The sequence below is a fragment of the Pleurodeles waltl genome, chromosome 3_1 (assembly GCF_031143425.1).
Source record: "Pleurodeles waltl isolate 20211129_DDA chromosome 3_1, aPleWal1.hap1.20221129, whole genome shotgun sequence".
Classification (NCBI taxonomy): domain Eukaryota; kingdom Metazoa; phylum Chordata; class Amphibia; order Caudata; family Salamandridae; genus Pleurodeles; species Pleurodeles waltl.
Genome location: NC_090440.1, coordinates 1,034,203,761 through 1,034,231,284, shown reverse-complemented (window position 1 = coordinate 1,034,231,284; position 27,524 = coordinate 1,034,203,761). Strand labels below are relative to the sequence as shown.

The 27,524-nt window shown below is 46.5% G+C and overlaps 1 protein-coding gene across 2 annotated transcripts in view; it reads left to right on the top strand.

Moving 5' to 3' along the window:
* Nucleotides 1-27,524, top strand: part of LOC138284950 (protein mono-ADP-ribosyltransferase PARP14-like) — a 1,156,311-nt gene that overhangs the window by 225,561 nt on the left and 903,226 nt on the right. The window lies entirely within an intron of this gene.

Below are 27,524 nucleotides of genomic sequence, written 5' to 3'. Positions count from 1 at the left end.
CGCCGGCTCCATTCGGAGCCGGCGTCCTCGTGGGAAGGTCGATTTGCCCTGGGCTGGCGGGCGGCCTTTTGGCGGCCGCCTGCCAGCCCAGGGCAAATCCCAAAATACCCTCAGCGGTCTTTTGACCGCGGAGCGGTATTTTGGAGGGGGAACATTGGCGGGCGGCCTCCGCCGCCCGCCAATGTTAGAATCACCCCCTATATCTGCCATGAAATTGACTACGGAAGTAATGGAGCCCCCAAGGGATCCAAATCCTGAGGGCTGCGCCAACCCACCCATCTACGCCAGGCTGAAGCTTAGCGCTTATGGGTGGAATCTGACCAGGATGCTGAAATGAAGGAGACAGACTGTTCCAAAAGGTCCGGCAGATGCCAGCGTTGCCAGAAATGCGCCAAAGCATGAGCTGGAGGTTACTCTGGGCTAGGAGGGAAGAAGTAGTCAATCCTGAATCCCAGAAATTCCACTTGCCGAGCTGGTTTAAGAGCGGATTTCATTGCATTGATTAGAAATCCCAGATCCTGTAGCAACTGAATGGTCCATTCTAAATGATGCGAGAGAAGAGTAGACGATCATTCAAACTCTCCTGGGACTGAGATTCTCCACCACTGGTCACATTACTTTGTCCTGGCAGGACTACCAGGATCTGTCTATTCCCTTCTCGGGGTCTTTGGTAGAGTGTTTTAGGAAGGTTGCTTCGGTCTAACTCAGGGGTTAGATCTACCTTGTCAGCAATGTCGGGACATCGACACTCGGATCTGAGATGATTTGGTACGTCTTTGTCTAAGGCTTTCCTTAGCCGTGTGTGGGCGTATTCTGTCACTGAGGGGAGGGGGGAAGAGTCCAGTCAGAGGACCTGGGGTTCACGGTCTCGTCTGGGTCAAAAGTGAGGGAAGAAGTGGGATGTATGGTTTCTGAGGTGGGAGTGGCGGCGTGAAGTTCGCCAGAGGAGTGTCTTCGTTTTTGGGGAACAGACTCATCGTCTGAGTCAGACTGAAGGGAGTGAGATGCGTCAGAGGCATTATCCGAAGTGGAATAGGGTAGAGCTTGGGCACTAGTAGAGGGTTGCGCTGAGTATTGGTGATCAGAGGATGCTTGGGACAGAAGGGCCATTCGGGGTCTGTGGGCGGTTGGTCGTGGCTGGTGGAAAAAAAGGGGCACAGGTTTGGGTTGTACATAGGGGGGCACTGTTACGGCATAACATTTCAATTGTCTGGTGATACGTTGTGGGCGGCCGCTAGGGTCCTATCAACTGTTTGCGCCACTGATGCGTCCAGAGCATGAAGTATGTCCTCAGCGAGGATCAAATCTTCCTGTTCATTAATGTAAGCGGCATCATCCTGGTTCTTCCTTTCATTCATTGTGAGCAGTATGATTTGAATAGAATAATGATAATGATGATAATAATAATAATAATAATGGAATGCTCACTGTGAGAATTATTTATTTATATATATATATATATATATATATATATATATGTACATATATGTATGTTCGATGGCATGTGTAGCTGCAGATACAAATGCTATGCATTATTCCGCCATCTGGTGTTGGGCTTGGAATGCTACAAGTTGTTTTTCTTCGTAGAAGTCTTTTCAGAGTCACAGGATCAAGTGACTCCACCTCTCGGTCATACTGTGCATGGGCATTGACTCCATTGTTAGATAGTTTTCTTTCTGCTGTCAGGTTCGGACGTGTTTCCTCTTGCTCTGAGATTTCGAATTGGAAACTGTAGAAAACTCCTTTTATCATCGGAATTGTCCGATTGCGTTTCCATCTAGCCTTGAACCGATAGTACAGTCGGAATCTAGATTTTGCCATTCTGGGCACGTGGCAGAAGATAGGCCTATCACTGCTGGACAGCACGTGAGTACGTCTGCCACTATGCCCGTATATAAAAAACCATTGAATGTCTTGGGTACACCACTGCTAGAGGGCCAAGGTTCGACCCGAAAAAAGACTATCGTCAACCGACCTCCGGGTTCGGTGCCGAAAAAGGCCCCTCATCTGTTGACATCGGAGTTGAGTAAATCTGTAAAGAGTTCTGCCTCGGACTTGAGTGAGCGCCCTCACTCCTCGAAGTTGAAGCCTTGACACCCTGCTTCGGAGCCAAAACAACCAACACAATTTTTGGGGGACCGAAAAAGCTTCAATCTTTAATACCCAAAAAATCTCCTTACACAGAGGAGCAAGGACTTTCGAGCCATCACAAACAGAGTTCGAAATCACTGCAGGAATCTTACATACCTTCTGATGAGGACACTGAGATTCATCCATAACCTCCAGGATAGGCTGAAAGACAATCAAGAATCCACATCCACAAAGAGACTGACAACTGTTACTGCACCTCTTCTGAAAACCAAAAGGAAGCTGGCTTTTCAGGAACAATTAGCCACTGCTCAACCATCAGCAAACATTTATAAGCAGAAGGAGAAGCCAGTACCTGCCTCTACTTCACCACAGCTTTCCTTTTCACCTCCACCCAGAGCCCATCACTGTTGCCTTCACCAACGCATTCACAGTACTCACATGGGGATACAGTGGCTCCTTTGGATCTATACAACCCAGATCCTATTCCGGATGATGACCCAGATTTATACCCCTCCTAGCCTTCTCCACCAGGGTACAGTACTGCATACACACAGGTTGTTTCCAGGGCATCTGCTTACCATGGGGTGCTTATGCACACTGAACCCCTAGAAGAGGATTTCTTGTTTTACACACTATCCTCAACCCACTATAGATACCAGTGCCTTCCTATGTTACCTGGAGTGGTCAAACATGCAGAGAAAATGTTTAGTGAGCCAGTCAAAGCTAGAGTAATTACTCAGGGGGTGATTCTTACTTTGGCGGGTGGCGGAGGCCGCCCGCCAAAGTAACCCTGTCAGAACACCGCACCGCGGTCGAAAGAACGCTGCGGTGATTCTGAGATTTGCCCTGGGCTGGCGGGCGGCCGCCAAAAGGCCGCCCGCCAGCCCAGGGCAAATCAACCTTCCCACTAGGATGCCGGCTCCGAATGGAGCCGGCGGAGTGGGAAGGTGCGACGGGTGCAGTTGCACCCGTCGCGTATTTCAGTGTCTGCAAAGCAGACACTGAAATACTTTGCGGGGCCCTCTTACGGGGGCCCCTGCAGTGCCCATGCCATTGGCATGGGCACTGCAGGGGCCCCCAGGGGCCCTGCGGCACCCCCTACCGCCATCCTGTTCATGGCGGGATTCCCGCCATGAACAGGATGGCGGTAGGGGGTGTCTGAATCCCCATGGCGGCAGAGCGCGCTCCGCCGCCATGGAGGATTCAATGGGGCAGCGGTAAACCGGCGGGAGACCGCCGGTTTACCCTTTCTGACCGCGGCTGAACCGCCGCGGTCAGAATGCCCTCGGGAGCACCGCCAGCCTGTTGGCGGTGCTCCCGTGGTCGGTGACCCTGGCGGTCACCGGCCGCCAGGGTCAGAATGACCCCCTCAGTGTATTGACAAAAAATACAAACCTGCTCCTACAGACCTGGATTACATCACACACCAAGTTCTTCCAGATTCAGTGGTAGTGAGTGCGGCTAGAAAGAGGACTAATAGCCAATCCTCAGGGGATGCTCCTCCCCCTGATAAGGAAAGTGGGAAATGTGATGCTTCTGGCAAGAGAGTGGCCACACAGATGGCCAATCAATGGCGAGTTGCAAATTCGTAAGCACTTCTAGCCAGATACGATAGAGCCCATTGGGATGAGATGCAAGAACTCCTACAGCACCTCCCAAAGGAACATCAGAAAAGGGCACAGCAGATTGTAGAAGAGGGCCAGGCCATAAGTAATAACCAGTTAAGTTCTGCCTTTGATGCTGTGGACACAGCAGCCAGAAGTGTCAATACTGCCATTACTATAAGAAGGCATGCATGGCTACGTTCTTCTGGTTTCAAACCAGAAATTCAACAGGCAGTACTTAACATGCCTTTTGACAAAAACATTTGTTTGGTCCTGAGGTCGATACGACCATAGAAAAACTGAGGAAAGACTCAGACACTTCCAAAGCAATGTGAGCATTAGACACAACACCATATAGAGGCTACTTTCGCAGGCAACAATTTAGGGGATGATTCAAACCACAATCCTTCGAAGCCTCTACCTACCAGGCAAAGCAGGGACAGCAGCAGCAACAATATCATAGCGGGGGATTTAGAGGGTCTTACAGAGGCCAATATTTTAGAAACCGAGGCAAGTTCCAAACCTGTAAGCGAGTGAGTACACCATCCAAACAGTGACTTATTTACCATCCCTCAACCCCAGACATCTCCTGTGGGGGGAAGACTACACCAATTCCACTCTTATTGGCAAAACATCACCACAGACCATTAGGTCTTGTCAATTATCTGCAATGGCTATTGCCTAGAATTGATTTCTACCCCTCCAAACATTCCCCCACATTACCACAGATTGTCCCCAGAACACAACGTTCTATTGCAACAAGAGGTACAATTGCTACTAATAAAACAAGCAATATAAGTGGTCCCACGTAATCAACAAGGAACAGGAGTATACTCAATATACTTCCTTATCCCCAAAAAGGATGGCACTCTCGGGCCCATCCTAGATCTCAGATCTCTGAATCTGTACATCCTGTGAGAACACTTTCACATGGTAACTCTGCAGGACGTCATTCCACTACTACGAAAACAAGATTACATGACTGCTTTAGATCTCAAGGATGCATATTTCTATAAACCCATCCATTCAGCTCACAGGAAATACCTCAGGTTTGTCATAGCAGGAAACATTATCAGTTCAGAGTTCTGCCGTTCGGCATAACAACAGCTCCAAGAGTGTTCACAAAATGCCTAGCAGTACTGCAGCCTACCTAAGAAGGCAACACATTCATGTCTTTCCATATCTAGACGATTGGCTAATAACATCAAGCAATTTTATACAATGCCAGCAAACACACTCAGTACGTAATAGAGACCCTACATATACTAGGGTTCACTCTCAATTACCAGAAATCTCACTTTCAACCAGTACAAGTACAACCTTACCTAGGTGCTATTTTAAATACGCAAAACGCCCTAGCATATCCAAATATATAAAGGATACAGGCTTTCCAGAATCTCATACCACAGATACAGCCAAATCAACAATACACTGTAAAATTTATCATGAGAATTCTAGGAATGATGGCATCTTGCATAGCAATAGTACTGCATGCAAGACTCAATATGAGACCTTTACAACAATGGCTCTCATAACAATGGTTTAAGGCACAGGGTCAATTCCAAGACCTAGGGCTAGATGTAGAAAGATATGATTTTGCGACTCGGCAAATTGCGAGTCGCAAAATTATATGCAGAATGGTCTCCATTTCACCTTCTGCGAATCGCAAGGGGGTCGCAAAGACCCACCTCATTAATATTAATGAGGTGGGTCGCTGTAAGGAAATACCTCCTTGGCATGGTTACCCCCTGACTTTTTGCCTTTGCTGATGCCAAGTTATGATTTGAAAGTGTGCTGAGGCCTGCTAACCAGGCCCCAGCACCAGTGTTCTTTCCCTAAACTGTACCTTTGTCTCCACAATTGGCACAACCCTGGCACCCAGGTAAGTCCCTTGTAACTGGTACCCCTGGTACCAAGGGCCCTGATCTCAGGGAAGGTCTCTAAGGGCTGCAGCAAGTCTTATGCCTCCCTAGGGACCCCTTACTCAGCACAGACACACACTGCCTGTGGCATAGGTAAGGCACCCCTGTAGCAGGCCTTACAGCCCTATGGCAGGGTGCACTATACCACAGGTGAGGGCATAGGTGCATGAGCACTATGCCCCTAAAGTGTCTAAGCAAAACCTTAGACATTGTAAGTGCAGGGTAGCCATAAGAGTATATGGTCTGGGAGTCTGTCAAACACGAACTCCACAGCACCATAATGGCTACACTGGAAACTGTGAAGTTTGGTATCAAACTTCTCAGCACAATAAATGCACACTGATGCCATTGTGCACTTTATTGTAAAAATACACCCAGAGGGCATCTTAGAGATGCCCCCTGAAAACATCCCCGACTTCCAGTGTGGGCTGACTAGTTTTTGCCAGCCTGCCACACACCAGACATGTTGCTGGCCACATGGGGAGAGTGCCTTTGCCACTCTGTGGCCAGGAACAAAGCCTGTACTGGGTGGAGGTGCTTCTCACCTCCCCCTGCAGGAACTGTAACACCTGGCGGTGAGCCTCAAAGGCTCACCCCCTTTGTTACAGTGCCACAGGGCATCCCAGCTAGTGGAGATGCCCGCCCCTTTGGCCACTGCCCCCACTTTTGGTGACAAGGCTGGAGGAGATAATGAGAAAAACAAGGAGGAGTCACTGGCCAGTCAGGACAGCCCCTAAGGTGACCTGAGATGAGGTGACTCTGACTTTTAGAAATCCTTCATCTTGCAGATAGAGGATTCCCCCAATAGGATTAGGGATGTGCCCCCCTCCCCACAGGGAGGAGGCACAAAGAGGGTGTAGCCACCCTCAGGGCTAGTTGCCATTGGCTGCTATCCTCCCAGACCTAAACACACCCCTAAATTGAGTATTTAAAGGGGCTCCCAGAACCGAGGAAGATAGATTTCTGCAACCTGAAGACGAAGAAGGACTGCTAACCTGAAGCCCTGCAGAGAAGACGGAGACAACAACTGCTTTGGCCCCAGCCCTACCGGCCTGTCTCCCCACTTCAAGAAAAACTGCAACAGCGATAAATTCCCCAAGGTCCAGCGACCTCTGAAGCCTCAGAGGACTACCCTGCATCTAAAAGGACCAAGAAGCTCCCGAAAACAGTGGCCCTGTTCAACAAACCTGCAACTTTGCAACAAAGAAGTAACTTTTAAAGACCACACGTTTCTCGCCAGAAGTGAGACTTTCCACTCTGCACCCGACACCCCCGGCTCGACCTGCGGAAAACTAATTCTACAGGGAGGACTCCCCGGCAACTGCGAGCCCGTGAGTAGCCAGAGTTGATCCCCCTGAGGCCCCACAGCGACACCTGCAGAGGAAATCCAGAGGATCCCCCTGACCGCGACTGCCTGCTTCAAGGAACCCAACGCCTGGAAACCACTCTGCACCCGCAGCCCCCAGGACCTGATGGAACCTAACTCCAGTGCAGGAGCGACCCCCAGGCGACCCTCTGCCTAGCCCAGGTGGTGGTTACACCGAGGAGCCCCCCCGTGCCTGCCTGCATAGTTCAAGAGACCCCGGGGCTCCCCATTGATTTCTTTTGAAAACCCGACGCCTGTTTGCACTCTGCACCCGGCCGCCCCAGTGCTGCTGAGGGTGTACTTTCTGTGCCTGCTTGTGTCCCCCCCAGTGCCCTACAAAAGCCCCCTGGGCTGCCCTCCGAAGTCGCAGGTACTTACCTGCTGGCAGACTGGAACCGGGGCACCCCTATTTCCATTGAAGCCTATGTGTTTTGGGCACTACTTTGACCTCTGCCCCTGACCGGCCCTGAGCTGTTGGTGTGGTAACTTTGGGGTTGCCTTGAACCCCCAACGGTGGGCTACCTTGGACCCAACTTTGAACCCTGTAAGTGTTTTACCTACCTGTGAACTTAACATTTACTTACCTCCCCCAGGAACTGTTGATTTTTGCAGTGTCCACTTTTAAAATAGCTTATTGCTATTCTTGTCAAAACTGTACATGCTATTGTGATAATTCAAAGTTCCTAGGATACCTGAGTGAAATACCTTTCATTTAAAGTATTGTTTGTAAATCTTGTATCTGTGGTTCTTAAAATAAACTAAGAAAATATATTTTTCTATATAAAAACCTATTGGCCTGGAATTGTCTTTGAGTGTGAGTTCCCCATTTATTGCCTGTGTGTGTACAACAAATGCTTAACACTACCCTCTGATAAGCCTACTGCTCGACCACACTACCACAACATAGAGCATTAGAATTATCTCTTGTTGCCACTATCTTACCTCTAAGGGGAACCCTTGGACTCCGTGCACACTATTTCTTACTTTGAAGTAGTATATACAGAGCCAACTTCCTACAGTCGCAATTTGCGGCCCCCTTGCGATTCCCTGCACTCACAGGGATTGTGGCCTGCTGGAGACAGCAGACCTCCATGTCTGTGACTGCTTTTTTAATAAAGCAGTTTTTTTTTGTATTGCAGCCCGTTTTCCTTAAAGGAAAACGAGTTGCAATACAAAAGTAAAAATGAAACCATTTGGTTCTGTTTTTTCAGAGTAGGCAGTGGTCCATTGGACCACTGCCTGCTCTGAAAAAATATTTATGGCGACATTTACTAAGGGGAAGGGGTCCCATGGGGACCCCTTCCCTTTTGCGAATGAGTTAGCACCCACTTGACATGGGTGCTAACTGCAAATTGCTTTGCGACCGCGTTCACGGTCTCAGAGCAATTCTGCATCGCGGTGCGAATGGCAAATAGGAAGGGTACACCCCTTCCTATTTGCGAGTCGCACGACTCGCAAAATGGGAATGTGCATTGCATTGCCCGTTTTGCATGGCGCAAACTGCGAATTTTGCAGTTTGCACCATGCAAAACGATTGCTACATCTGGCCCCTAGTGTTGGTGGACTGCCAAACGCACACGTCCCTTCAATGCTGGAATATCAGCAGTTTAATGAAGGGGCGGTCATTTCAAGACTCTGTGCCTCCGACCACAATAACAACAAATGCATCAATGATAGGTTGGGGAGCTCATCTCAACAGCCTTACAATTCAAGGGGAATGGGATTCCACACAAGAAATTTTCACATAAACCATTTAGAATTATTAGCTGTGTTCCTTGCCCTAAAAGCATTTCAACCCCTTCTCAAACACAAGAATGCTCTGGTAAAAACAGACAATATGATGACCATGTATTACCTGAAGAAACAAGATAGGACACATTCATCTCAGCTGTCCCTTTTAGCCCAGACAATATGGAAATGGGCAATTCACAGTCACATTCATCTATTGGCAGAATACATTCCCAGAATACCCAATCAGCTAGCGGATCTCCTAAGCAGGACCCACCAACAAACACATGAATGGGAGACTCACTCTCAGGTATTTCAAAAGTACTTTCAAAAGTGGGGAACACCAAAAATAGAATTATTTGCAATGAGCGAAAACGCAAAATGCCAAAACTTTGCATCCAGACACCCACATCCCCTATCCAAGGGCAATGCTCTATGGATCAGTTGGTCAAGGATATTTCTTTATGCTTTTCCTCCTCTCCCACTCCTTCCCTTTCTGGTCAACAAACTACGTCAGACATCTCTCACCATGATACTCATGGCCCAAAAGTGGGCATGATGACATTGGTACACCACACTCCTAGACCTGTCAGTAGTACCTCACTTCAAACTTCCAAACAGACCAGATTTGTTAACACAAAATAAAAGTCAAATCAGGCATCCAAACCCCAGCGCTCTCAACTTAGTGATTTGGCTCCTGAAGTCATGGAGTTTGGATACCTGAAACTTCCATTAGAATGCATGAAAGTGCTCAAGCAGGCACGTTAGCCTACCACTAGACAGTGTTATGCTAACAAATGGAAAAGATTTGTTTACTACTGTCACTACTGTCAATCTAAAAATACTGATCCACTTACAGCATCAATAAAAGATATTGTATGCTATCTACTTCATTTGCAGAAATCAAATCTAGCTTTCTCAGCCATTAAAATCCATCTTACTGCAATATCAGCATACTTGCAGACTATTCAACAAACCTCTCTATTCAGAGTTCCAGTTATAAAAGCCTTAATGGAAGGATTAAAACTTATTATTCCACCTAGAACGCCACCTGTTCCTACTTGTAATCTAAATATCGTACTCATCAGATTTATGGGCCCACCTTTTGAAGCCATACATTCTCGTGAGATTCAATTTTTGACATGGAAGGTTGCCTTCCTAGTAGCTATTACTTCATTGCCAAGAGTTAGTGAAATACAAGCATTCACTCTTGAGGAACCTGTAAGGAGATGCCTCCTTGGCATGGTTACCCCCCTGACTTTTTGCCTTTTTGTTGATGCCAGCTATGATTGAAAGTGTTCTGGGATCCTGCTAACCAGGCCCCAACACCAGTGTTCTTCCACTAAACTACATTTGTTCCCACAACTGGCACAGCCCTGGCACACAGATAAGTCCCTTGTAAATGGTACCCCTGGTGCCAAGGGCCCTGATGCCAGGGAAGGTCTCTAAGGGCTGCAGCATGTATTATGCCACCCTGGGGACCTCTTACTCAGCACATGCACACTGCCTCACTGCTTGTGTGTGCTGGTGGGGAGAAAATGACTAAGTCGACATGGCACTCCCCTCAGAGTGCCATGCCAACCTCGCACTGCCTGTGGCATAGGTAGGTCACCCCTCTAGAAGGCCTTACAGCCCTAAGGCAGGGTGCACTATACCACAGGTGAGGGCATATGTGCATGAGCAATATGCCCCTACAGTGTCTAAGCAAAACCTTAGACATTGTAAGTGCAGGGTAGCCATAACGAGTATATGGTCTGGGTGTTTGTCAAACACAAACTCCACAGTTCCAAATGGCTACACTGAAATCGGGGAGGTTTGGTATCAAACTTCTCAGCACAATAAATACACACTGATGCCAGTGTGGAATTTATTGTAAAATGCACCCAGAGGGCATCTTAGAGATGCCCCCTGAATTCCAGTCCGACTCCTAGTGCTAGGCTGACCAGTTTCTGCCAGCCTGCCACAACCAGACGAGTTTCTGGCCACTTGGGGAGAGTGCCTTTGTCTGTCTGTGGCCAGTAACAAAGCCTGTACTGGGTGGAGGTGCTTCTCACCTCCCCCTGCAGGAACTGTAACTCCTGGCGGTGACCGTCAAAGGCTCATGCCTTTTGTTACAGCACCCCAGGGCATCCCAGCTAGTGGAGATGCCCGCCTCTCTGGCCACTGCCTCCACTTTTGGCTGCAAGGCTGGAGGAGATAATTAGAAAAACAAGGAGGAGTCACCCACCAGCCAGGACTGACCCTAAGGTGCCCTGAGCCGAGGTGACCCCTGCCTTTAGAAATCCTCCATCTTGAGATTGGAGGATTCCCCAATAGGATTAGGGATGTGCCCCCCACCCCTCAGGAAAGAGGCACAAAGAGGGCATAGCCACCCTTCAGGACAGTTGCCATTGGCTACTGCCCTCCTGACAAAAACATACCCCTAAATGTAGTATTTAGGGGAAACCCAGAACCCAGGAAATCAGATTCCTGCAACCTACAACAAGAAGGACTGCTGACCTGAAAGCCCTGCAGAGACAATGGAGACAACAACTGACTTGGACCCAGCTCTACCGGCTTGTCTCGAGACTCAAAGAACCTGCACAGCGACGCATCCGACTGGGACCAGCGACCTCTGAGGCCTCAGAGGACTGCCCTGACCCGAATGACTAAAAAACTCCAGTGAACAGCGGCACTGTTCAAAAACAGTAACAACTTTGCAACTTTCTTGCAACATTTTAAGAACTCACTCTTCCTGCTGGAAGCGTGAGACTTCACACTCTGCACGCAACACCCCCGGCTTGAGATCCAGAGGCTTTACGGTTGAGTGTGACCTTGTGGGTAACCTGTAACAACCCCAGTGGACCCCCAGAGCGACGCATGCAGAGAGGATCCAGAGGCTCCCCCTTACCGCGACTGCCTGGAACAAAGAACCCGACGCCTGGACCAAGCACTGCACCCGCAGCCCCCAGGACCAGAAGGAACTGAACTCCAGTGCAGGAGTGACCCCCCCCCAGGCGATCCTCTGCCTAGCCCAGTTGGTGGCTGGCCGAGAAGCCCCCCTGTGCCCTGCCTCCACCGCTAGAGTGACCCCCGGGTCCCACCATTGAATCCTATTCAAACCGGATGCCTGTTTTGTACACTGCAGCCAGCCGCCCCTGTGCCGCTGAGGATGTGTTTTGTGTGCCTACTTGTGTCCCCACCCCCCCCCAGTGCTCTACAAAACCCCCCTGGTCTGCCGTCCGAAGACACAGGTACTTACCTGTTGGCAGACTGGAACCGGAGCACCCCTGTTCTCCATAGGCCCCTGTGTGTTTTGGGCCCTCCTTTGACCTCTGCGCCTGACCGGCCCTGTGTTGCTTGTGCAGTGACTTTGGGGTTGCCTTGAATCCCCAACGGTGGGCGGCCTATGCCCAGGAGACTGAACTTGTAAGTGCTTTACTTACCTGAAAAACTAACCAATACTTACCTCCCCAGGAACTGTTGATCTTTGCGCTGTGTCCACTTTTAAAATAGCTTATTGCCATTTTAACTAAAACTGTGTATGTTACTGCTCTAATTCAAAGTTCCTTACTTACATATGTGAAGTACTTTGCATTTTATGTATTTACTTAAAATCTTGACTCTTGTGGTTCTAAAATAAACTAAGAAGAGATATTTTTCTATATAAAAACTATTGGACTGGAGTTAAGTCTTTGAGTGTGTGTTCCTCATGTATTGCCTGTGTGTGTACAACAAATGCTTAACACTAGCCTCTGATAAGTCTACTCCTCGACCACACTACCACAAAATAGAGCATTAGAATTACGTAATTTTGCCACTATCCTACCTCTAAGCGGACCCCTTGGACTCTGTGCACACTATCTCTTACTTTGAGATAGTATATACAGAGCCAACTTCCTACATTGGTGGATCAGCGGTGGGGTCTAAGACTTTGCATTTGCTGGACTACTCAGCCAATACCTGATCACATGACTAAATTCCAAAAATTGTCATTAGAAGCTGATTTTTTTAATTTGAGCTATTTTTCTAAATTTTTAAAAGTCCTGCTAGGACCTTGTGTAAGTCGCTGTTAACATTTCTTTTGGAGTTTAGAAGTTTGTAAATGTTTGGATTTAAGTTCTAGAAGTAGTTTTTAGATTCTTAAAAAGTTATCCCAACTTTTAGAGAAATAATGTCTAGCACAGATGAGATGGTGGTGGAACTCAACCTCGCCCCTTATCCGCATCTAAGGATGTCAGAATTAAGGACTTTCTGTAAGCTAAAAAAAATATAAAGACTGGGTCCAACCCTACCAAAGTAAAGCTCCAGGAGCTTTTGGCAGAGTTTCCAAAGGACCGCCCCTCTGAGGATAATCCTACAGATGGGGAAGTTGGTGACCAGGAGGTTGATTCCCTACCTCCTGTCCTAACTAGGGAGAACAGGGTCTCTGAAACCCTGACTCCACAAGTGAAAGTCAGAGAGACTGGTTCTTCCACAAGTGAGACCAGTAACTCTGGAAGCATTGAGGGCAACCTCAATGAAGATGACCTCATGTTAGCCAGGATGGCCAAAAGATTGGCTTTGGAGAGACAGCTCCTAGCCATGGAAAGGGAAAGACAAGAGATGGGTTTAGCTCCCATCTATGGTGGCAGCAACATAAATAGGGCCAGGGAGAATACTGACATCCTAAAAATCCCCAAAGGGATTATAACGAAATATGAAGAAGGTGATGATATCACCAAGTGGTTCACAGCTTTTGAGAGGGCTTGTGCAACCAGAAAAGTAAACAAATCTCACTGGGGTGCTCTCCTTTGGGAAATGTTCACTGGAAAGTGTAGGGATAGACTCCTTACACTCTCTGGTAAAGATGCAGAATCCTATGACCTTATGAAGGCTACCCTGATTGAGGGCTTTGGATTCTCAACTGAGGAGAACAGGATTAGGTTCAGGGGGGCTCAAAAATCCTCGAGCCAGACCTGGGTTGATTTTGTTGACTTCTCAGTCAAAACACTAGATGGTTGGATAACTGGCAGTGGTGTAAATGATTATGATGGGCTGTATAACTTGTTTATAAAGGAACATCTGTTAAGTAATTGTTTCAAAGACAAACTGCATCAACAACTGGTAGACCTAGGTCCAATGTCTCCCCAAGAATTGGGAAAGAAGGCAGACCATTGGGTCAAGACTAGGATGACCAAGACTTCCACAGGGGGTGACCAAAATAAAAGGTTCACAAAGCCTCCTAAGGGGAAGAGTGTTGAGACATCCAAGGGAAAAAGTAAAGAGTCTTCTACAGGGCCCCTAAAACCTGCCCAGGAGGGTGGGCCCAGAGCCTCTTCACAGTCCTCAAATGGGTATAAGGGTAAAACTTTGATCCCAAAAAGGCCTGGTGTCGCATCTGTACTCAGCATGGACACCAAACTGGAGACAAGGCCTGTCCCAAGAAAAGTCCCACAACAAATACTACTCCAGTTAGCACTGGGATAGCCAGTCTCCAGGTGGGATCAACAGCGTGCCCAGAGGAAATCAGGGTTCACACTAAAGCTACATTAGTCCCTGAGAGTGTAGTGGACCTAGCCACAGTTGCTGCCCGGCCACCTAACATGCAAAAATACAGGCACCGGCTCTTAATCAATGGGACTAGAGTAGAAGCCCTGAGGGTTACAGGTGCCAGTGCCACAATGGTGACGGACAAACTGTGTTCCCCAGGACAGTACCTGGCTGGACAGACATATCCAGTCACAAATGCTGACAATCAAACTAAAGTCCATCCCATGGCAATGGTAAATTTAGAATGGGGAGGGGTCACTTGCCTGAACCAGGTAGTAGTCTCCTCTGTAATTCCAGTAGAATGTCTGCTAGGGAATGATCTGGAGTCATCAGCATGGGCTGAGGTAGAGCTCAAAACCCATGCAGCCATGATGGCTATCCATGAACTGGTGTGTGTCAAGACAAGGGCACAATGCAGAGCTCAGGGTGAAAAAGAAGTGTTGGAGTCTGGAATAATGGCCCAACCTTCCAAGAGAAAAGAAAAGAAAACTGGGGAACCAGCTTCAACACAACAAAAGAAACAGAACCTCTCTTCCCAGGAAGAAGTTCTATCCCCTGAGGGAACTGAGTCTATGGAGCTGGGACCTTACCAGGTTGAGTCTTGGGCTCGGGGGACCCTCGAGGGAACAGCTGTTTAAGGGGCAAGAAACGTGTCCCTCTCTTGAAGGCCTAAGACAGCAAGCAAATGAGCAATGAAAAGGAAATGTGAGTGGAACTCACAGGGTCTATTGGGAAGATGGACTCCTTTACACTTAAGCAAGCGATCCCAAACCTGGTGCCAGTAGGAGAGTGGTAGTGCCTCACGAGTTTAGGGAGTTCATTCTGACCTTAGCCCATGACATTCCCTTTGCTGGGCATGTGGGACAAACCAAGACATGGGAGAGATTAGTCAACCATTTCTACTGGCCCAATATGTCCCAGAAGGTAAGGGAGTTTTGCACCTCCTGTGTCACCTGTCAAGCCAGTGGTAAGACAGGTGGCCACCCAAAGGCCCCCCTCATTCCACTTCCCGTAGTGGGGGTCCCCTATGAAAGAGTGGGACTGGACATAGTGGGTCCACTGGAACCTTCCACAGCATCAGGGAGCCAGTATATCCTAGTAGTTGTGGATCATGCTACCAGGTACCCTGAAGCAATCCCCTTATATCCACTACTGCCCCTGCAGTAGCCAAAGCACTCATTAGTATTTTTACCAGAGTGGGATTTCCTAAGGAGATGGTTTCTGACAGAGGTATTAACTTCATGTCAGCTTACCTGAAACACATGTGGAATGCGTTTGGGGTGACTTATAAATTCACCACACCATACTATCCACAAACCAATGGTCTTGTGGAGAGATTTAACAAGACATTGAAGGGCATGATTATGGGGCTACCTGAAAAACTCAAAAGGAGATGGGATATCCTCTTGCCATGTCTGCTTTTCGCCTACAGAGAGGCACCACAGGAGGGAGTAGGGTTTTCCTCCTTCGAGCTTCTGTTTGGCCATTCTGTTAGGGGACTACAAGCACTTGTAAAAGAAGGCTGGTAGAGACCTCTTCATGAGCCTAAACAAGATGTGGTGGACTATGTACAAGGCCTACGTTCAAGGATGACAAAGGACATGGAAAAGGCAAGCAAAAACTTTGAGGCCAGCCAACAACTCCAGAAGATGTGGTATGACCAAAAGGCTGCTATGTTTGAGCTTCAGCAAGGGCAGAATGTCTGGGTTCTGGAGCCTGTGGTTCCAAGAGCACTTCAGGACAGATGGAGTGGCCCTTATCCAGGTCTTGAGAAAAAGAGTCCAGTCTCCTACCAGGTGGACCTAGGCACTAGCAGAACCCCCAGGAGGGTGATCCATGTGAACCATCTCAAACTCTTTCATGATAGGGCAGGTGTAAACATGTGAATGGTTACAGATGAGGACCAGGACGTAGAGAGTGAACCTCTCCCTGATCTCCGCTCCACTGACTCTAAGGATGGGTCAGTTGATGGAGTGATCTATTCAGACACCCTCTCTGGCCAACAGCAGGCTGACTGCAGGCAAGTCCTCCAGCAGTTTGCTGAGCTCTTTTCTTGGACCCCTGGTCCCACACACTTGTGTACCCATGATGTGGCCACAGGAGACAGTATGCCTGTCTAGAAAACAATATTCAGACAGTCTGACCAAGTTAAGGAAAGCATCAAGGTAGAAGTCCACAAGATGCTGGAGTTGGGAGTGATTGAGCACTCTGACAGTCCCTGGGATAGCCCAGTGATCTTGGTCCCCAAACCTCCCACAAAAGATGGCAAGAGAGAGATGAGGTTTTGTGTGGACTACAGAGGGCTTAACTCTGTCACCAAGACAGATGCTCACCCCATTCCAAGGGCAGATGAGCTCATAGATAAATTAGGTGCAGCCAAATACTTAAGTACCTTTGACTTGACAACAGGTTACTGGCAAATCAAAATGGCACCTGGAGCAAAGAAGAAAAAAGCATTCCCTACACCTGGTGGGCACTACCAGTTTACTGTGATGCCCTTTGGCTTAAAGGATGCCCCTGTCACCTTCCAAAGGTTGGTGAATGAAGTCCTTGCTGGCTTAGAGTCTTTTAGTGCAACTTATCTTGATGATATTGCTTTTCTTTAGCTCCAACTGGCAGGATCACCTGGTGCACCTGAACAAGGTGTTTCAGGCCCTGCAAGCAGCAGGCCTCTCTATCAAGGCATCTAAATGTCAGATAGGGCAGGGTACTGTGGTTTACTTGGGACACCTTGTTGGTGGAGGCCAAGTTCAGCCACTCCAACCCAAGATCCAGACTATTCTGGACTGGGTAGCTCCAAAAACCCAGACTCAAGTCATGGCATTCCTTGGCTTGACTGGGTACTATAGGAGGTTCGTGAAGGGATATGGATCCATAGTGACACCCCTCACAGAACTGACCTCCAAGAAAATGCCCAGAAAGTTAATTGGACCATGGACTGTCAAAAGGCCTTTGACACCCTGAAGCAAGCTATGTGTACAGCACCAGTTTTGAAAGCTGCCGATTATTCTAAGCAGTTCATTGTGCAGACAGATGTCTCTGAGCATGGGTTAGGAGCAGTCCTATCCCAAACAAATGATGATGGCTTTGACCAGCCTGTTGCTTTTATTAGGAGGAGGTTACTCCCCATGTAGCAGATTTGGAGTGCCATTGAGACGGAGGCCTTTGCTGTGGTCTGGTCCCTGCAGAGGTTGAGACCATACTTGTTTGGTACTCACTTCATAGTTCAAACTGACTACAGACCTCTCAGATGGCTGATGCAAATGAAAGGAGAAAACCCATAACTGTTGAGGTGGTCCATATCCATACAGGGAATGGACCTTATAGTGGAACACAGACCTGGGACTGCCCATGCCAATGCTGATGGCCTTTCCAGGTTCTTCCACTTAGAAAATGAAGACTCTCTTGGGAAAGGTTAATCTCATCCTCTTTCTTTTGGGGGAAAGTTGTGTAAGGAAATGACCATGGATACTGCCAGCAAGGAATAGAAGGGCTGCCTGCAAGTAAGGTGTGCTAGCACCAGCTATTACAGTAGCAAGCCACAGTTGAGAAGTCTAAATCCTGTCAGTCAGGCTTCCCCTGTGCTGATCCCACCAAAAATGAAGACATTGAGTATGGGCATGTGTCACCAGGCATGTGGGCACAGCAGAATACTGAACTGGAAAAACCACTGGAACACACCCAGACATGCCTACAAATGACAAGAGAAGCACCTACGGATAGGGCCATGGAGTTTACTGTATGCAGTCTCGAGCGGAGGACCACTTTGGCTGTGCCATGGCCATCATGCATAACTTTAGCAAAGAACCACTAATTGGGCAATCTTGCAGAGGGCACGAGTGTAGCATGCCAACAAGGATATGGCATTTGAGGAGCACAAGGAATGACAAGCAAAAATAACATATTCTTTCCTACATCTTTAATACCTTTGGACACCCAAATAGGAGGAGCAGAAGGAAAATATTTGCAATTATGCATGGGCAAGAAAGGCCAAACCACAAAGCTTTCAGGCCAAAGGGCCAAAGGTGAGTGGAGAGACTTTTCAGATCACCCCGAGCTCACCTATGGTTTGCCAGTTGACCCACATGGGCAAAAGCAGGTTTGTCCCAGGTCACCTATGGTGTTTCACTTGAAGAGCAGAAATGGCTCAAAAGAGAACTGAAGAATTTCAGCTAGCTAGTTTTTCTTCACAGGGAGAAGTTGTTTCAGAGCTTCGGCTTCCTTAAGTATCACTGTGTAAGGAAATGGCATCTTGGCATGGTTACCCCCTGACTTTTTGCCTTTTTGTTGATGCCAGTTATGATTGAAAGTGTGCTGGGACCCTGCTAACTAGGCCCCAGCACCAGTGTTCTTTCCCTTAACTGTACCTTTGCTTCCACAATTGGTACAGCCCTGGCACTCGGATAAGTCCCGTGTAACTGGTACCCATGGTAACAAGGGTCCTGATGCCAGGGAAGGTCTCTAAGAGCTGCAGCATGTCTTATGCCACCCTGGGGACCCCTCCTCAGCACATGCACACTGCCTCACTGCTTGTGTGTGCTGGTGGGGAGAAAATGACTAAGTCGACATGGCACTCCCCTCAGAGTGCCATGCCAACCTCACACTGCCTATGGCATATGTAAGTCACCCCTCTAGCAGGCCTTAACAGCCCTAAGGCAGGTGCACTATACCACAGGTGAGGGCATATGTGCATGAGCACTATGCCCCTACAGTGTCTAAGCAAAACCTTAGACATTGTAAGTGCAGGGTAGCCATAGGAGTATATGGTCTGGGAGTTTGTCAAACACAAACTCCACAGTTCCATAATGGCTACACTGAAATCTGGGAAGTTTGGTATCAAACGTCTCAGCACAATAAATGCACACTGATGCCAGTATGCAATTTATTGTAACATGCACCCAGAGGGCATTTTAGAGATGCCCCCTGAATACCACCCTGACTTCTTGTGTGGGGCTGACCATTTTCTGCCAGCCTGCCACAACCGGACAAGTTGCTGGCCACATGGGGAGAGTGCCTTTGTCATTCTGTGGCCAGGAACAAAGCCTGTACTTGGTGGAGGTGCTTCACACCTCCCCCCTGCAGGAACTGTAACACCTGGCGGTGAGCCTCAAAGGCTCACCCCCTTTGTTGCAGCACCCCAGGGCATCCGAGCTAGTGGAGATGCCCGCCCCTATGGCCAATGCACCCACTTTTGGTGGCAAGGCTGGAGGAGATAATTAGGAAAACGAGGAGGAGTCACCCACCAGTCAGGGCTGCCCCTAAGGTGCCCTGACCTTAGGTGACCCCTGCCTTTAGAAATCCTCCATCTTAGTTTTGGAGGATTCCTCCAATAGGATTAGGGATGTGTCCCCCTCCCCACAGGGAGGAGGTACAAAGAGGGTGTAGCCACCCTCCAGGACAGTAGCCCTTGGCTACTGCCCTCCCAGACCTAAACACACCACCAAATTTAGTAATTAGGGGCACGCCATAACCAAGGAAATTAGATTCCTGCACCCTGAACTACAAAAGACTGCTGACCTACAAGCCTGCAGAGATGACGGACGGCGACAACTGATTTGGCCCCAGCCCTACCGGCCTGTCTCCATAGTCGAAAACCTGCAACTAGCGACCTCTGAAGCCTCAGAGGACTGCCCTGACCCCCAGGACCAAGAAACTCCCCTGAGCAGCAGCTCTGCTCAACAACAGCTACATCTTTGCAACAAAGAAGCAACTTCCAAAGAACTCACTCCTCCCGCCGGAAGCGTGAGACTTAATACTCTGCACCTGACACCGCCGGCTCGAGATCCAGAGAACAAACACCACAGGGAGGGCTCCTTGGTGACTGTGACCCCATGAGTAGCCCTCGACAACCCCTCTGGACCTCCACAGTGACGCCTGCAGAGAGAATCCAGAGGCTTCCCCTGACCGCGACTGCCTGTAACAAGGGACCTGACACCTGGACCAAGCACTGCACCCGCAGCCCCCAGGACCTGAAGGAACCGAACCTCAGTGCAAGAGTGACCCCCAGGCGACCCTCTGCCTAGCCCAGGTGGTGGCTGTCCCGAGAAGCCCCCCGTGCCTGCCTGCACCACTAGAGTGACCCCCGGGTCCCTCCATTGTTTCCTATCTAAAACCCGATGCCTGCTTTGCACACTGCACCCAGCCGCCCCTGTGCCGCTGAGGGTGTGTTTTGTGTGCCAACTTGTGTCCCCCCCAGTGCTCTACATTACCCCCCTGGTCTGCCCCCAGAGGACGCGAGTACTTACTTGCTGGTAGACTGGAACCGGAGCACCCCTGTTCTCCATAGTTGCCTATGTGTTTTGGGCACCTCTTTGACCTCTGCACCTGACCGGCCCTGAGGTGCTGGTGTGGTAACTTTAGGGTTGCCATGAACCCCCAACGGTGGGCTGCCTATGCCCAGGAACTGAGACTTGTAAGTGTTTTACTTACCTCACAATCTAACCATTACTTACCTCCCACAGGAGCTGTTGATTTTTGCACTAACTGTCCACTTTTAAAATAGCTTATTGCCATTTTAACAAAGACTGTATATAATATTGCTCTAATTCAAAGTTCCTAACTTACCTGTGTGGAGTACCTTGCATTTTATGTATTTACTTCAAATCTTGAACTTGTGGTTCTAAAAATAAACTAAGAAAATATGTTTTTCTATATAAAAACCTATTGGCCTGGAGTAAGTCTTCAAGTGTGTGTTCCGCATTTATTGCCTGTGTGTGTACAACAAATGCTTAACACTACCCTCTGATGAGCCTACTGCTCGACCACACTAACACAAAATAGAGCATTAGAATTGTCTAATTTTGCCACTACCTTACCTCTAAGGGGAACCCTTGGACTCTGTGCACACTATTTCTTACTTTGAAATAGTATATACAGAGCCAACTTCCTACTATATATAAATAAAAAATTATCTTGTGTGTAGGTCAGATTATCATCATTGACGGGAACAAAACAAAATCTGTGACAATGTGTAGTAAAGATGGCATCAATATTGTCTTCACATACTCTGAATTTTGAACTATTTCTGGCCTGTGCAACAGGCCCATTCATACATGTGTGTTACTGTTTATATTGGGAGAAGTGTGGAAAACTTGGATGGTAGGAATTTTGCCATTTGCCAGAAGCTTTATATGATTTTATCAGCCAAACTAAGATTTGTCAGGTGATTGTGTGTAATGAAACATGCAGGGAGTCATGCAAGCCACGTCACAGTAGCTTCCTCTGTCTCTAGTTTTCACTCATGCCTCGGATTAGTAGGTTCACTTTGATTCTGGATGACATCATACCTGGGATTGGTAGGGTTTACTTTGGTTCTGGACAACACAGGGCCCAAATACTGTAGACATCACACATTTCGAGGTGTATTGTGTGGAGCCCTGCTCTAATCCATGATAAACCCAGACGGGTTGAATAACCTCACAGTCAGAAGATCCAGGAGAATACAGATTTAGGGCAAGCTTTGGTGGGTAGTTGTCTTTGTTTGAGGAAGACAGGAGGAAACTTCCATGTTTTGGGGAATAGTGCTGAAAATCTGACAAATGTATTGTTTGGTGCAGTGTCCCTGCCAGCCAATCGGGATAAGTGTGGTCGGACACCCAGCAACATAAACCTTAGGGCGTGTACATCATAAAAAAAATATCTGATTGTGCTATATATTTCCATAAAACCCAGTAGTGGTACCTGCAACCTAAACATAGGTAACCCAACCTGGCATTCGACTTGGAGTTGCTTTCCAAGTTTCCTAAATGCACTGCGCCTAGATTTATCACATGTGAGCCCCTAGAGCTCATGGAAACACCTTACATGTCTGTTTATCCCATGCTCTGGAGGAACAGATGGCAGATCAAGTCTTGTCAGGGATCTGTCCTTGACTGAGGGAGATAGAAGGAAATTATCAGATTTTGAAATAAATTATAAAAATATGATGCTTTAGTCGCTGGCCAGTCAAGGCAGGGAATATTTGTCTTGGACCTGTTGATTACAAAGGTGGTACAGATTTAGAAAATATCCAGCTTTTAAAAAGTATGTACAGTTCTGAGTTTTATCCCTGTCGTCAAACGAACAGTGCTCCATAAACATTGATTCTGCCACAATTTTGTGATCTGTTTTATTAATCGTGCAGCCTACATTTCCCAGGAAAATGTACACACATTCGGAATTGTATGACAAACACAGCTACATTCCCTTTATCATCATTCCTGGAATTATTTTTATTCTTTCGAGAAATGCAATAAAAGGAAGGGTTGAGTAAATACATGATATTTAAAGTCAAAGACAAGCTGTCAGGTAACTCTGAAGCAGAGGCGTTTCTTGATATTTTTATTATCACAGTAGAGCAGAAGGACTTGGCTCAGATACCTGTAAAATGTGGTGCTCTGGCTTTGACATAATGCTTCTTAAAGACTCCATGCAACTGAAGTTGATAATAAAGATCGCAGCCAGATGGGTGACTGCCCTGGTCTGGTTTGCTGTGACATACCTTATCCTTGTGTTAGTTAGTTTAGATTTCGCATAATGAATCTACCAGCTGCCACTAACTGATCTTTGTTTCTCCTCTGCACAGAGAGAAGTAGAAATGCTCCTGAGCGTTTGTCCAGTATGAGCCTGTATATTTGGGCTATGCTCAGAATACCACTCTAACTATAGATATAATAATAATGTTCGTTTTGAAAGTGCGGCCTCGTTTAGAGTTGGAACTGGATTGAAAGTCCTCCAGTTTCTGGAGGAAACAATAAATATGGAGTAGACCTACCCAGCAGGATTTGCACACAATAAAAATCTTTGATGTGCATGGAAATGCCTGAAAATTAGGCTGCTTAGTTGTTTGGTTCTCCGATGCCTTCTGCTGCAGCGATGACCAAAAGATGGCTATTTTAGTATTTAAATCAGTTGAGCCAGAAACACTGAAAATGATGCGAAAACAATGGAGGATGGAAGGCGTGAGCAAACTGAGTAATGGAGGTGACTGATGAAAACGGGGATTGAAAACAGGAAACACAATTAAAAGGATTCGAGGAGCTTAGCACAGTTAGAGTACTGTGGAACACATAATGGCAGTTCAAGGGTGAATATCAGGTCTGTCTAACATGAGTACTTTTTTAAATATGGGACGGATTTGCATGAATAAGTACTTTTCTTGATAGTCTTACTGGGGTGATAACTGACTACATCTCATTCCCTGGAATGTCCAATTATGTCCGTACATCATCATGTGACTGCATTGTACCAAAGGTCCCTGGAAAAGGAGACATCAGATGTGCATGATCAAGTTTATAATTTCATCAGGTCTCGGGGATGAAATTACACCTGGATGAACAATTCTAGGTAGTCGTCACAAGTATTTCTGATATGTAATGGAGCTGCTACAGAATGCCAGAAAGCGATATAAGTCTGACATTTCAAATTCAGTCTGTCACAATGACTTATTGAACTGATCCTTTAGAACACAGGTCTGTGGTCACCAGTAAAGCTTAAAAAAAAACAAATGAAACAGCTGTCCTGTGCCCATTCAGGCTGTTGATTGGCTTTGCTAGATTAGTCTTCTCTGGTACCATAGTTCCCTTGCCGAACCCTCGCTGTAACTGACAGATAAATACACACACGCATGCATGAACCCGCATGCTGTTTACTGTGAATCCAAAGTCAGCAGTTCTCTTCTCACAATGTTTCAGCCAGGGTACTATGAAGCGGTGACAGAAAGGACCTTTATTCCCCAGGTTCCACTTTTTTTCCCAGAACCCCTCATTCTTACCACAACATTTATTTGTTGATTTCAAAGGAAGCCTCTTCTGTTTACTACTGATGAGGCAGCTAGTACCGTTGGATACGGCCAGATATTGTCTCTGCTGTGTCGTCTCCTTCCTAGTGAAACTTGTTTTTTGAAGTCAGAAACAGGTGCTCATCCTCTCCCCACCCTACTTCAACCTTCAACAGTTGTTATCCTGGGCCCCTTAGAAAGTTTCTGACATGACTAGTTACAGCAGGTAAACCTAGCTGCCCTTCAAACATGGACTTATTCGGATCATGCTTTGAGAATTTGAATTTATCACTCCTCTACTTTGGAGAACTTCCACTGCGGCCGTTCGCTTTTATTTCCTGGGAACGGCTTAAGAGACTCTTCCCTGCATAACTCTCACTGTGTCTGGCAGAAATTTACTAGCTCCTTCTGGAGAGCTTCTACAGTTTGCTCGTCACACCACATCACACCACATCACATACATAATGTGATCAATTAGCTTCAAAGTGAAGACTCTCTACTGTTTCCTGGTCTGCTGAAACCTAGAGTAGAAACCCTGACACAGCAGCTGGGCCGAGTGGGAACAAGACAAGAACCAACTGTGATGCACACTGTATATACCCATTCTCCTTCGATGATGTGTAGTTTGCCCTTAACTTGAGTGGGTGGTCCTGAGTTCTGGATCTTCTGTGCTATGCAGGCTAATTTTAAGTTAAGGAGTGATTCTATTGGTAAACAGTAAAGTTGTTTGTTTAGATTCCTCCTGCACTTTAGGCTCGGACCCTTACTCATTAAATGGCTGTACGCGCGTGGAAAACATTATCGTAAAAGGAAAGACTTTATATTTTGTATATGGCTGTGGCTAAGGGTCTATGGGCCTGATTACAACTTTGTAGGAGGTGTTAATCCGTCCTAGAAGTGACGGTAAAGTGACGGATATACCACCAGCCGTATTACGAGTCCATTATGTCCTATGGAACTCGTAATACGGCTGGTGGTATATCCGTCACATTTGGGACTGATTAACACCTCTTCCAAAGTTGTAATCAGGCCCTATATGTATTATTTTCCTATGGTTGGGAAAGGTAAAAAAAAACGTTTTTTAAAATACTGTTTTAGCATTTGGATATGAATAGGGTATAGTGCACTGCCACATTTGGGTTCATATGTAGATAAACATATCTTTTTAAAGGTGCAAACGTTTCTTACGGTCTTTACTGAATTGAGTGGTACAAATAGATGCTTTTGCTAGGGTTTTTACTTGCCTTAATTTAAATATACATTTTAATAAGGAAACTTGGAAATTGTATGACTGTTATCACTTGAAATGTTATTAACCTTTGCTAGAATTTGTTTAGGAGTAGTTGTTGGTGTTGTGCTCAGTGTCGTGAGTTCTTGAAAAAGGAGGACATTATGTTCCAAGGGATTCTTTTTAGGGTTGCGGAGTGTGAGTAGAAACACACGTTGTGCACGTCTGTTTAGAAATAAATCTCTCACCCTCTCTGCTGATGGCCCATTGTGGTGGTGGTACACCCCAGTATTGTTCTAAAGTCCTTGAAGGCTATGTGTGGGTGCAGTAGTTTCACTGCCATTGTGAAGCTGGAAAGAGGTAAGGGGAGATAATTGAAACTGTAAATCCAAACACGGTATCCCTTAGATAATGACCCAACAAGCAATCTCTTTTTACCCTGTTGAGACTGAAAGAAACATTGTGATTTATTAATAGAGTACCTTAGCTTGCAACAGAACGAGAGTCCATCCGCGTTACTTACGTAATGTAGGTCACCTTAAATGTAGCACAATCTAGAGTGCAAATTGATAGCGTTACAGGAAACCTCTTTTTGGGTGATTACCTGTATCGTAGAGTATTCACCAGATAGTAGAAAAAATTTCTATTTTTTTTAAAGTGTACATAAGTCAAAGAAAAGGCAGCTATTGTTAGCTGAAGAACAGCAGTTTCCAGGAGGGATTCCTTAGGAGATGGTTTAAGATCCACTGCTCCATCCAGACACGCTATCTTGAACTTGCTTCAAAATCCAAAAAGCACTGTTTGATACAAAGAGAGACACTTTGACAAAATTAATTTGTCAGTGGCCACTCAAAATGTTTCATTGGGCTGGGCAGGCAGTAAAATCACAGATCTCTAAATCAAACAGACACAACGGTAAAAATGGCATCCTACTTTTATAAAAACAGAATCTAGTAATTTGGTGGGAGTTGGCTGGAAGGAAGAGAAAACCTTAAAAGAACACGTATTGTGAGAACATTCAGTTCCCTGGTAATAGCTTAAAGCCAAGATCTCACAGCCATTGTGCAGAACTGGGTATTAAATATCGGCCTCATGAACAAGATTTTCTCAGTCATTTGAGTGGTTAAATGTTATGTAGTAAATGTTTATGCATTTAAACAATATCATATCCTGTCAAAATATCTTAACTCTGCACCCAGCTATAGGCCTACTAGCTAGGCTATTTTTCTCAGGTTTTGTTACCCTGGTTACGGTCCTAGCAGGACTGTTGATGTTTTTGATATGTTCTGAATTAATTGCATGCAATGGAACAAATTTGATTAATTCTAAATTGATGGCACTAAATTGTGCTTTTTGATTTTATTCTGTACTTATATGGTTCAACAAACCGAAATAAAGTTATTTGAATGCATGGTTATATGTTTTAATCTGCAAACAAGGATAACGCTCAAAAAGAGCGAGCATGATTAGAGTGGCACTAGCATGATCGTGCATTAGGACTATATGGAAGAGAGGATGTTCATTTAACAAAGTGAAAATGCTAACTACTGCATATTTATGCACACATTATCCTGTACAATATGATAACAACCAGCTTGAGACAATAAGAACACATGTTTATAGCCCCTGTCAAATAAATATACTAGGCTAACGACCATCCATGAGATGTTTTCCTTGACAGAGGCGAGGCAAGCGAGAAATATATACTGGGACTCAAATACGTGCTTTATTACAATACCGGAATGGAGTTATTCTGATTACTCTTGTGCGGCTCATTGTTTTAGTCTGTGTGTTTTCTTTTGATTGGTGCTGGACTTTATATGGTCATTGGTGGGTGCAGTAGGCAGCTGTTTACATGTGTATGCAGGGTGGCGGCTGCAGACATGATGCTGGACAGTTGCCGCCATGCTGAGCTTAATTTCTTTTTTGTAAATATTAGTTCCCAGTTGCTTATTTTTAACTCTACTCCACCCAAATCTGTATTTCTAACACACTGAATATTAGTCCATGTTATTACTTTAAATCGTCCTCTACAATCTCCCTGGGTGTCCAACGTTTGTACATGAGAGGTGGATTGAAGATGGGACTTTCTGAACCACTGCAAGCATATGCATAGCTTATCATTGCATAATCTGACACATATATACAAAGATAAAGACAGGACTCCTATTATAACCTTCAGGTCACGTTATATTAATAACATGTGCCAGTGGTGCTAACACTGTAAATTGAGGAACCAGGAGTGAGAAACCAGTGAAAATCAAGTCACTTTCTGTTGCTATGTTGTTTGGCAAACATTTCTTATTTTAGTCGATGC